Below are 12,964 nucleotides of genomic sequence, written 5' to 3' on the forward strand. Positions count from 1 at the left end.
TTTCTCTTCTCTCCCCCCCCCCTTTGCTATTTCTCCCCTTTTCCCTCACCCTCCTCCACTTCCCCACCTCTATAGCACTTACTACACACCAAGCTCATTGCTAAGCCCTTTGCATGCATTTCTTCATTTGACTCCAACCACAGCTCTGACACCATCTTTCGGTCATTATCCTCATTTTGCGGACAGGTAACTGAGAATAGAGATATTAAGTAACTTATCCAAAGTCACAGAGTTTCAGCAAACAGAAGAACAAAGATTCATCTAACCATCGAAGTCAAGCACTTAACCTTTACACAGTCTATATAATACGAGACAGGAAACCTCAGAAACAGCATAGATAGTGTAACAATACACAAAGCAAAAAAATATGCCATGAGGTCAATACACTTTTAAATTTACATTATTCCCTCTGCCCAGGGTCAGGCCCTAACCACACAAGTAACCCAGTCTTAACAGATCCTGTAACATACACTTAATCATAATTATTGAAAAACAGTTGCTACGGACACGAGATCTAAACTGAATATGCCAAGTACCATTTAGTTATACAGTGGGGAGGCAGGTGCACTGAACCTATTGTTCTTTTGCTCTGAGGCAAGGAAATGGCCAGCAAACACCTCATGGCAGAGGGTTATAAACTGTATTTGGTGCAGCAACTTGAATGAATCATGATTATCTTACTGACTCCACTGCAAAATCCCAAAGAATTGAGTGCCTTATTAAGATGCCCTAATGTGTTTCTTTTGTGATGCCAAGTCAAAAATATCAGCTATTAAAAATGAGGCTGCACAAAGAGCTACATATTTGGGAACATTCCAGACCCACCTACAGGGTAATGCTATTCTTTCAACAGCTGTTTCTCCTTACCTAAGGTGAGGCAGGTGCAGGACAAAAGCAGCAACAGACTCTGCACCTGCTCCCTCAAATTCAACTCAGGTAAAGCAGTAAAACTGACCTTTGTGAGTCTGTCACCAGGAGCAGATGTTTACTGGAAAAGCAGAATATTTTCAACCACTTGACTCTGGCTCAGTTAAATTCATTCAATTTAACCAATCTGATCAGACTCTATTGACAGATGCTTAGCAACTGCTTCCTTAAAGTTTGGTTTATGTAGGAAGACCTGTCAGAAAGTACTGGGAAAAAAAAAAAAAAAAACCTTACAAACCACGGTAGAAGCGAATAGTTACAAAAGAAGTGAAAACTCTCTAGGAAGATTCAAGTAATAAGAAATGCTTTATTAACTTTCTACGTTTGCAACAGATGAAGAAAGGTTATAAGCAAATATTTTGTTTTATCTCTTTATGACAGAAAATTTCAAATGTGTACACAAATAGACAGCACTGCATAATGTATCCTCATGTACTCACTAACCAACATCAACAAGTAACAGCTCATATCACCTATTCACATCCCACACAGACCCCTTCAGGGATTGGGACAAATCTCAGTTATGTCATTTTCTATAAATATTCCATTATTACTATAGCTAAAAGGTTTTACAATACACTTTAAAAATCATCAGCAATTTTTCAATTGCTCAGACTTTTTAAGTTTGTTGGAATAAGGATACCTATGGTCCACACATCATAATTTTCTTTTAAATCTTTTTATTTATAAGGTCCCCCAACTTCTCTTTCTTTCTTTACCGCCCCCTGTTCTTTCATTCTTTAAGGAAACTGTGTCACTGATCCTATAAAGTTTCTTAGTCTCAATTTTGCTGACTGCATCTCTGAGATATAATTTTACATTATCCTGTGTCCTTCTGTGTCCTTCATCAACATGGTGGTATTGTAGAAACATGTATTTTTAACATATAATAGATACATAAGCAAAAGTTAGAAAAGACACACACAAGGATGCTACACACACAAGGATGCTACAGTAACTAACCTTGAGAAAAATCTCTGGAGAAAGGGCTACACTTGAATAAAGGAAAATAGATAACCATCAAAAATGCAAATGAGCCCCAAAAGCACATTAGAAATAAACAGGACAGGCAGCAAAGACTGACATGACATAGGAACAGGGTGGATGGCTGACACCCCACTTGACATCCCCTCCTGTGATCCCCACATCACGGCAAGTGTCATTATTGGTGTTAAGGACAACTGCGGGATGCCACTGCACTGCAGCTAACAAGGGATCCTGTCAGAACTAAAAACTGTCCCTTCTAAGCACCATGCAGCCAAGAGCATGCAACAGGCAGGGTGGACAAGAGGATAACAAGAGGACTCTATGTAGAAAGTTCCTTTCAGTCCTCCAAAAACAGAAGGTGTTCTATCAATAATCCCTCCTATGTTGCAGCCAAGCAGATAAATGGCAAAGGTATGGGCTCTAGCCAGAATGTTTGGGCTTAACTCTATCTTATGTCTAACTCTATTATTCGTCCTCTCTGCACCTGTTTCCTCATCGATTGATCTATTTTGAGATAACAATAGCATCTCCTACTTTTTTGATGCTTAAACAAGGTAGTAAATGGTAGTAAAAACAAAATATGTAAAAGACTGACTGGAATACAATACCATCTTAATAAATATTCAGTAACAGTATCTTCAAGTTTGTTTTTTTTTATGGTTGTTATATTGCAAAAGTTCTTGTTTGATGCCTTTGCCTATAATCTGACCTCAATAACATGACGTATTTGGTAAAATGACAAATGTCATGATCTTCCCACACAAACTGAGGCAGACTTTCTAAACCCATTGAGAACTGTAAGGAAAAGGTTGAATTAATAGTCCAGTTAATTCTGATTTTAAAAGATGTTTAAAAAAAAAAATGGCCAGCTCACAAGAGAAAACTCTACATGTCACCGGAAGATTTTGATAACCACACTTTTTTTTTTTTGGCATCAGATTGTATAAAATTGCAAAGAACATTAATAGAAAAATGTGATTGCATAAATGTCATTTCTTCCTGAAAATTTATCTAGTTATTGAATGCACATTAATTCTTCCACATACAGGGTTGAGCACTCTTTTCTTCAATGATTTTCTCATTAGTGAGGAAATTCTTCGGAAATGAATGCCTCCAAAAACACCATTTGTGCATCTTGCTTAGAGTCTACAAATTGGTAATTAATAAGAACCATCAGGATATATAGCTTAAATCACAGGTTATTAATACACATGGTGAGTGCATTGTAAAACACCAGGCAGTAACTGCTCAAGGCCAGTGTAACAGCCCCATAAAACATGCAGATGTTTTTACGCAACTGTCCAACTATCTTCAAAGCACAGGATTGTATTTTTCCTTTGTCTCATTAACTAGAGGCCATTATTGATGCAAAAATTTACAGAAAATGAAATGCACAGTTCTTAAGTGGGGTCTGACAAAGATATGGACCTGTACAACACAAACCACTCCCATATTGTAGAACATTAGCACTGCTTGAGAAAGTGACGCCTGCACCTAATCAGTCAATCTCCACCACCTCCTCCCCTGCCACATCCCGGAGGCAATAAATAAACTGTCTCTCCTACCTCAATTAGTCTCTCATGTTCTAGAGATACACGCAAATAGACTACTAGCCCAGGTAGTAGTTGTTTAATACTTCTTAGCATGTGTTGAGATAAATCCCTTTTAGTGCTCCTATCTGCAGTTTGGTCCATGTAATTACTCAATATTCATTGGGAGAATAAACTATACTTTGGAGATTCACTTTCCTACTGAAGTACACATGGGACATATTCATGCGCAAAATCGTTATAAATATTCCTTTGAAAGTCTTTTGTGATCACTTGTTTTCATAACTCTTCAGTGATCAGTAGAATCTCTAGATAATAGGAAAAGTGTATTTTTATTCAAATAAGCAACTGTCAGACCTTTCTCCAAGTGTTAGGAACTGCAATTCCCAGCAACAAGGTCTAAAATTTTCAGTTGTTCCACTTCCTTGTCAACATTTAGTGATTCAAGCCTTTGAATATTGGCCATGAGACTGAAAGCAAAAATTTGAATTTGTATTTCCCTGAATACTCATGATACTGAACACTTTTAAATGTACTTATCAGCCATTTATTTGCATGTTTTCTGGTCAAATCGATAGATCATTTTTAAACTCAAATTTCTGTCTGTATATTTTGTGTTTTTAAGATTCTCATAGGGCCTCCCTGGTTGAGTGTCGTGCTGTGAAGCTGTCTGTAGCCTCTGCAGTGCGGGTGTGATCCCGGCCAGCTGTGGAGAGACCCACATGGTGCGGCAGAACTCTTCTGTCTAGCCCGCTGCTCCCCTCAGCAGTGTATTTCAGTCAGTCTGACTGTTCTGTTCCCCACTCTGTCTCTGGTGAATCCTCTCACCACCCCCACCTCGCACATCTGGCCAATACCCAGGTTCTTGTATAAATAAATAAACCTTAAAAAAAATAATTCTCATATCCTGGATATCAATTCTTTATCAAATGAATGTGCTGTGAATATTTTATTCTAGTGTATGGTTTGACTATTCATTTTAACCGAGCATTTTATTTTAAATTGTTTTACATTTAGGGATGTTTATAACATTCACAGTGTTGTGCAATTCTTACCATTTTCTATTTCCAAAAATTTTATGACCTCAAACAGAAACTCTGTATCAATTAAGCAATAATTCCCTATTCCTCATTTCCCTCAGTCCCTGGTAACCTCTATTCTCCTTAGGGTTTCTATTAGTCTATTTGAGGCATTTCATAAAAGTGGAATCATGCAACATTTAACCTTTTGTGTCCAGCTATTTTACTTAGTGGGTTGTCTTCGAGGCTCATCCCACTGTAGTAAGTACTAGTATTTCATTTATATTTATGGCTGAATAATAATGAAGTGCATTTATATACCACTTTTTGTTTATTCATCTGATGATTTATGTTATTTCTACCTTTTTGCTATTGTGAATACTACAATACGGAACACTGATAGACCAGTATCTATTTTAAACCCCTGTTTTCAATTTTGGGAGAGCATATACCTAGAGAGTGAAATTGCTGGGTCCGTATAGTAATTTTATGTGTAACTTCTGGAAGAAGAGACAGATTCTGTCCCATTTTACATTCACACCAGCAAAGTGTGAGCACTACAATTTCTCCTTGTCCTCATCAACAATTGTTGTTTTCCATTTTTTAAATTATAGTTGTCTGAGCAGGTGTGAAATGTTACCTCACTGTGGTTTTGACTTCAATTTCAGGAATGACTGCAAAGAAGTTTTTGAGCATCTTTTCATGGACTTACCTTCTTTGGAGAAATGTCTTTTCAAGTCCTTTGCCCATTTTCCTAGTCAGATTGTCTTTTTGTTGTTGAGTTAAAGGAGTTCGTTTTTTATTGCCTTTTTTGGCATATTTTATATATTTTGGGTTAAACTCATATTAAACTTATGACTTGAAGTATTTTCTCCCATTCTGTTCATTTTCTTTTTCATTTTTCATAATATCCTCTGATATATGAAAGTTTTAATTTCTGATTAAGTCCATTTTATCTTTTTCTTGTTGTCTATATTTTTGGAGACTGATGTAAAAATCTGCAATTAAATCCAGGCCATCAAGATTTACCTTTATATCATCTTCCAAAATTTTTACGTTCTCACTTTTTTTTAAAGATTTATTTATTTATTTATACAAGCACTGGGTACAGTCAGAAGCGTGGGAGGGTGAGAGAATTCACCAGAGCCAGAGTGGGGAACAGAACAGGCAGACTGATGAAATACACTGCTGAGGGGAGCAGCGGGTGCGGCAGGAGAGGTCTGTCGCGCCATGTGGGACCCTCGCCCAAGCAGCCAGGGATCGAACCAGTGCTGCAGAGGCTGCGGGCAGCTTTGCAGCCCAGCGCTCAACCGCTGCGCCACCGGCGGAGGCCCCCTTCTCACTTCTTACATGTGGCATGGGATTGCGGTTTTACTTCATTTTTCGGAATATGGAAATCCAACTTTCCCAGAATCACTTGGTAAAAAGACACTGAATGCACTTGATAGCCTTCTCAAAACTCAGTTGATCAAATCCTAGAAAATCTAACTGCAGAATGGAGGCTTCCAGAGTAGAAGGGCAGGAGATGGGGAAGAAATGGAATAGGAGGCCCAGTGGACTGTAGTGAAAGATTATGAGTGTTCTGGTGATGAGCGAAAAATGGTAACATATATCTGAAGAAGTGTGAACCTAAACTCCTAAATAATAGAGCATTAAAAACCAACATTATTCAATAAAAAATTCATACAGGGTCTCCCCGGCGGTGCAGCGGGTTGAGCGCAGCGCTGTGAAGCTGTTGTCAGCCTCTGCAATATGGGTTCGAGTCCCAGGCAACCAGGGAGATACCCACATGGTGTGGCACGCCTCGACTGCTGCTACCCTCAGTAATGTCTTCGATCCATCTGCCTGTTCTGGTCCCCACTCCATCTCTGGTAAATCCGCTCACCCTCCCACGCCTCTGGCCTGTACCCCAGTTCTTGTATAAATAAAAAAAACCTTTAAAAAATTCATACAGTTAAAAAATATATATATATATTTTTAAAAAAGTCAACCATAGAGAAGAGTTTGATACAGAGGGAAGAAAAAGAAGGACCAACACAATCGTTGCACTTGAAGCACTCACACATTGCTGTCACACATTGCCCTTAATTAAAGGCAGAGTTAAGAAACAAAATCTCGGGGGGCGGAGCAACATGGCGGCGAGGAGACGCTGCGAGTAAGATCTCCCATTAAAAAAAGTTAATAGGGAGGAAAAGCGGCAGGTCCCAGTGAGAACTGGGACACGGAAGATAAACGGACGACTCCAGCAAACTGCCCGAAGAAGAAAGTGGCCATAAAAGAGGACGAGAAGGGAGGGAAGCGCAGAACCCTGCTCCCCTCCCCCGCCCACAGAGGCTGCACTCTCCCACCGGCAGAGACGAGGAAAACAACAAACCAAAACGCCCAACAAGAAAAACGGATGCAGCAAGCGGGACTGTGAGTGGAAAGGAACTGTTTCAGCCACCACACCCCGTGAACGGGAGCTGAGGCGAACCCTGCAGGATCCACCGCGGAGGTGAGCTCCACGCGCCATTAAAGAGAGCCCCGCCCACCAGGAGGAGACCAGCACCAGCACACAGCCCCGGCCGCCCGGCCGCCCGGTAAGCTTGCGCGAAAGCAGTGCTCGGATTGCAGCTGCCCAGGTCCCCGCGCCTGCGACCTAGGCTTGCGGGGAGACGGCGGAGGCCCTCCCTGAGTGAGCAGGAACAAGGCGCCCAGGCAGGGGAGCGGGATTCAAAAGGCGCCATTCCCGCGCCACTGATCTGGGCTACAGCCCGCGTCCTGGAACTGAGGGCTTTGGAACTGACACCCGGGCGGAGGCCCTCCCTGAGTGAGCAGGAACAAGGCGCCCAGGCAGGGGAGCGGGATTCAAAAGGCGCCATTCCAGCGCCACTGATCTGGGCTACAGCCCGCGTCCTGGAACTGAGGGCTTTGGAACTGAGACCCGGGCAGAGGCCCTCCCTGAGTGAGCAGGAACAAGGCGCCCAGGCAGGGGAGCGGGATTCAAAAGGCGCCATTCCCGCGCCACTGATCTGGGCTACAGCCCGCGTCCTGGAACTGAGGGCTTTGGAACTGAGACCCGGGGCACGAAATTAGGGGCGTGGGTTCCCCACGACGGTGGGGCACAAGGCAGACACAGCACCCCAAAGCCGTTGAGGTGTACCCTACCATCCCCGCTCTGTTCCCTGTCCCACGGGGTGGAAAATCAGCTCCCCAAGGGCTCTAGGAGAGATCTCTGGTGCCACCTAGCGACTTGACCCCAGCACAGGCTACTGAAGGAGCTAGTGGCCAGCTGGGGAGTTAGCCCACACCGGGCCCCTTCTGAACAAGTAGTCTGAGCCCACAGGGAGAACGAGCACCCACAGCCGGGGCAGACCAGGCGCGCAGAAGAGTGTGCCTGAGACCAGAAGCGCAGGGAGTGTGTCCCACATCACCATTTTAGAACAGGGACATTTCTTCAGTAAAGACTACCTGCAGAAGGCTTCCTCAGGAGACAGAGGTGAGCGGGGGAAGTTCGCCCACGCCAGACCCCCTCTGGCCTGCAGTGCAAGCCCAGAGGGGAGCAGGAACCCACCGCCGGGGCAGACCAGGCGCACAGGGGAGTGTGTCCCCACATCGGCATTTTAGAACAGGGACCTTTCTCCAGTAAAGGCTGCTTGAAACTGACAGATGACTCCTGGAAGAACCAGAGGGGAACAGAGAAGCCCACCCAAGATGCCGGCAAGTCCCAACAACACAGTGTCCCAACGCATACGGCAAATTAGAAAACAGACAATAGGGAGGAGAAGAACCACACGCAACCTAGCAACTCTCCAGAGAAAAAGCACACCACAAAAAGAAAGCCAGCCCCCAGATTGCAACGACAATAACTTGGAAGAATTTCTGAGCCTTCCAGAAAGAGAATTTAAAATTGCCGTGATTAAAAAACTGACAGAAGTCATAAAGGAAAACAATGATAAGGGAAAAATAATCAACGATCAGAAGAATGCAATTGAGTCCCTAGAGAGGGAAAACAATGGTCAGAAGAAAGAAATTGAGTCCCTAAAGAGGGAAGTAAAAGAAATGCAGGAGATCAAAGAATTAATGGAAGAACTAAAGAATTCTGGGAAAAGCAATGAAAGCAGAATAGATGAAATGGAAGAACGAATAAGTAATCTTGAAGACACAGAAATAAAAAGAACCAAAACAGAAAAGGAAAGAGAAGTACGAAGGAAAAAGAACGAAGAAAGACTTCGGGAACTATCTGACTCCATGAGGAAAGGAAATATAAGAGTTATAGGAATACCAGAAGGAGAGGAGAGAGATGTAGGAACAGAGAAAATATTCAAAGAGATAATTGAAGAGAACTTCCCAAATGTGAAGAAGGAGCTGAAAATTGATATACAAGAAGCAAGAAGAACACCAAACTTCCACGACGAAAGGAAAAATACAGCAAGACACATAATAGTAAAGCTCCCAAGAATCCAGGACAAGGAAAAAATAATGAAGCTGGCAAGAGGGAAGAAACAGATAACATTCAAAGGAAAACCAATCAGGCTGACATCAGACTTCTCTGAAGAAACACTACGGGCAAGGAGAGAGTGGAGGGACATAGTCAACAGACTCCAAGAAAACAGATGCCAACCAAGAATACTCTATCCCGCAAAGCTCTCCTTCCTCTTTGAAGAAAGAATATGGACCTTCCCAGACAAACAGAAACTCCGGAACTTCATTGCAACTAAACCCCCACTCCAAAAAATACTACAAGGAGTCCTAAAGCCAGAACCTCAGAGCGACGAATAACAATGAAAGAAGGCCAAAAAAAAAAAAAGTTATTAAAAGAATAAATAAATAAAATCAAAGGAAAGACAAACACAATGGCAAATACAGATGTTAACATATCAATATTAACTCTAAATGTAAATGGACTAAACTCTTCAATAAAAAGACACAGAGTTGCAGCCTGGATTAAGAAACAAAATCCAACCTTTTGCTGTCTCCAGGAAACACATTTAGCTACAAAAGATAAAAATAGGCTCAAAGTTAAAGGATGGAAAACAATCCTACAAGCAAATGGACCAAAAAAGAAAGCAGGAACAGCTATACTTATATCAGATAAAACAGATTTCAAACTCAAAAAGATAAAAAGAGACCCCAATGGTCACTACATTATGATCAAGGGGACAATACTTCAAGAAGAAATAACACTCATTAACATATACTCACCAAACGAAGGAGCACCAAAATATATCAGACAACTGTTGTCCTCTCTGAAAACAGACATCAGAGAAAACACATACGTAGTGGGAGACTTCAACACACCACTATCAACAATGGATAGATCAACAAGACAAAAAATAAGTAAAGAAACCAAAGCTCTAAATAAAGACCTAGAGCAATTGGGCTTAACAGACATCTATAGAACACTAAACCCCAAAAAAACGGAGTACACATTTTTCTCAAGCGCACACGGATCATTCTCCAGGATCGATCACATACTGGGGCACAAGACAAACATCAACAGATACACCAAGATTGAAATCATATCAACCATCTTTTCTGACCATGAAGGCATCAAACTAGAAATAAACCATAAAAAGAAGGCAAGGAACTTTCCTACCTCATGGAGATTAAAAACCACACTACTGGAAGACCATTGGACTAATGAGGAGATCAAAGAAGAAATTAAAAAATTTTTTGAATTGAACGACAAGGAGGACACCAATATCCTAAATGTATGGGATGCAGCAAAAGCAGTAATAAGAGGAAAATATATAGCAATAGAAGCTCACATCAAGAAACAAGAAAGAACGCAAAGAAACAACCTAATCTCGAAGCTCAAAGATCTAGAAAAAGAACAACAAAAAAAACCAAAACCAGTAGAAGAAAAGAAATAATAAAAACCAAAGCAGAAATAAATGAAATTGAAACTAAAAAAACAATCCAAAAGATCAATGAAACCAAGAGCTGGTTCTTTGAAAAAATCAATAAAATAGACAAACCCCTAGCCAAGCTCACAAAGGAAAAAAGGGAGAAAGCACAAATAAACAGGATCATCAATGAGAGAGGAGAAATCACAACGGACACAGCAGAAATCAAAAGAATAATCAGTAACTACTATGAACAGTTATATGGAAACAAGTTTAACAATCTAGAGGAGATGGACAAATTCCTACAACTCTACAATCACCCAAAGCTAGATAAAGAAGAAATAGAACACCTAAACAGACCAATTACAATTAGCGAAATTGAAATGGTAATCAAAAACCTCCCCAAAAACAAAAGCCCAGGACCTGATGGATTTACAAATGAATTCTACCAAACATTCAGAGACGAATTAGTGCCTATCCTTCACAAACTCTTCCAAAAAATTGAGAAGGAAGGGACAATACCAAACACGTTCTATGAAGCCAACATTACACTAATACCAAAACCGAACAAGGACAACACAAAAAAGGAAAACTACAGGCCAATCTCCCTAATGAACACTGATGCAAAAATCCTCAATAAAATTTTAGCTATCAGAATCCAACAATGTATCCATAAGATAATTCACCACGACCAAGTTGGATTCATTCCAGGGGCACAAGGATGGTTTAACATCCGAAAATCAATCAACGTTATCCAACACATCAACAAAAAGAAATATAAAAACCATATGATAATATCAATAGATGCTGAGAAAGCTTTCGACAAAGTGCAACACCCATTCATGATAAAAGCCCTTGAAATTCTTGGGATACAAGGAACATACCTCAACATCATAAAGGCCATCTATGACAAGCCAACAGCCAGTATCATTCTCAATGGTGAAAAGCTGAAAGCAATTCCATTAAGATCTGGAACAAGACAAGGATGTCCACTCTCACCATTGCTTTTCAATATAATACTGGAAGTCCTAGCCAGGGCAATAAGACAAGAGAAAGACATCCAAGGAATCCAAATAGGAAAAGAAGAAGTCAAACTATCACTATTTGCAGACGATATGATATTATACATAGAGAACCCCAAAAACTCCACAGAAAAGCTAATTCAACTCATCAATCAGTTCAGTAAAGTGGCAGGATACAAAATCAACACGCAAAAGTCAGTAGCCTTCCTATACACAAACAATAAATCTGAAGAAGAAGAAATCAAAAAGACCATCCCTTTTGTTATTGAAACAAAAAAAATCAAATATTTGGGAATAAATCTAACAAAAGAGGTAAAGGACCTATACAAAGAAAACTATAAAACACTGTTAAAAGAAATAGAAGAAGATACAAAGAAATGGAGAGACATCCCCTGCTCATGGATTGGAAGAATAAACATTATTAAAATGGCCATCCTTCCAAAAGCAATATACAGATTTAATGCTATTCCAATCAAAATTTCAATGTCATTCTTCAAAGAAATAGAACAATTATTGATGAAATTCATATGGAATCACAAAAAACCCCGAATAGCCAAAGCTCTCCTGAAAAAAAAAGAAGGGAATGGAGGCATCAGACTCCCAGACTTCAAACTATACTACAAAGCCATAATCATCAAAACTGCATGGTATTGGAACAAGAACAGACATACAGACCAATGGAATCGAATAGAAAATCCAGAAATAAACCCACAGATTTATGGTCAACTAATCTTTGACAAAGGAGCAAAGAATATGCATTGGAGCAAAGAAAGTTTGTTCAATAAATGGTGCTGGGAAAACTGGGTCGCTACATGCAAAAGAATGAAGCTTGACCACCACCTCACACCATACACAAAAATCAACTCAAAATGGATTAAAGAACTAGACATAAGACCTGAAACCATAAAATATATAGAAGGAAATATAGGCGAAACACTACGTGATTTGCACATCAAAGACATCTTTACAGACACATCACCCAAAGCAGTGATAGTGAAGGCAAAGATAAACAGCTGGGACTATATCAAATTAAAGAGCTTTTGCACAGCAAAAGAGACAATAACAAAAACAAAGAGAAACCCCACCAACTGGGAGAACATTTTTGCACCCAACACTAATGATAAAGGACTGATCACAAAAATCTGCAAAGAGCTGATGAGACTCAACAACAACAAAGAAAATAATCCAGTCAAAAAATGGGCAGAAGAGCTTAAAAGAAACTTCTCTGAAGAGGAAATGCAAATGGCCAACAGGCATATGAAAAAATGTTCAACATCACTTGTCATCAGGGAAATGCAAATCAAAACTACCATGAGATACCATCTTACACCAGTGAGAATGGCACATATTAAAAAAACTAGCAACAACAAATGTTGGCGAGGGTGTGGAGAAAATGGAACTCTTCTGCACTGTTGGTGGGAGTGCAAACTGGTCCAACCACTGTGGAAAGCTGTGTGGAGATTTCTGGACCTACTAAACATAGAGCTTCCATATGACCCAGCAATTCCACTCCTAGGTATTTACCCAAAGGACACAGAAACATCAATTCCAAAGAACACCTGCACCCCTATGTTTATAGCAGCACTGTTTACAATAGCTAAGCTTTGGAAACAACCCAAATGCCCAAAAAT

At 40.5% G+C, this 12,964-nt stretch overlaps 1 protein-coding gene across 1 annotated transcript in view; it reads right to left on the reverse strand.

Moving 5' to 3' along the window:
• CDKAL1 (CDKAL1 threonylcarbamoyladenosine tRNA methylthiotransferase) overlaps positions 1-12,964 on the reverse strand; it is a gene marked incomplete at both ends in the record, with an annotated part of 639,419 nt that overhangs the window by 305,583 nt on the left and 320,872 nt on the right. The gene's annotated exons all lie outside the window — the stretch shown is intronic.

Source organism: Talpa europaea (genome assembly GCF_964194135.1).
Source record: "Talpa europaea genome assembly, chromosome: 2".
NCBI classification, from domain to species: Eukaryota; Metazoa; Chordata; class Mammalia; order Eulipotyphla; family Talpidae; genus Talpa; species Talpa europaea.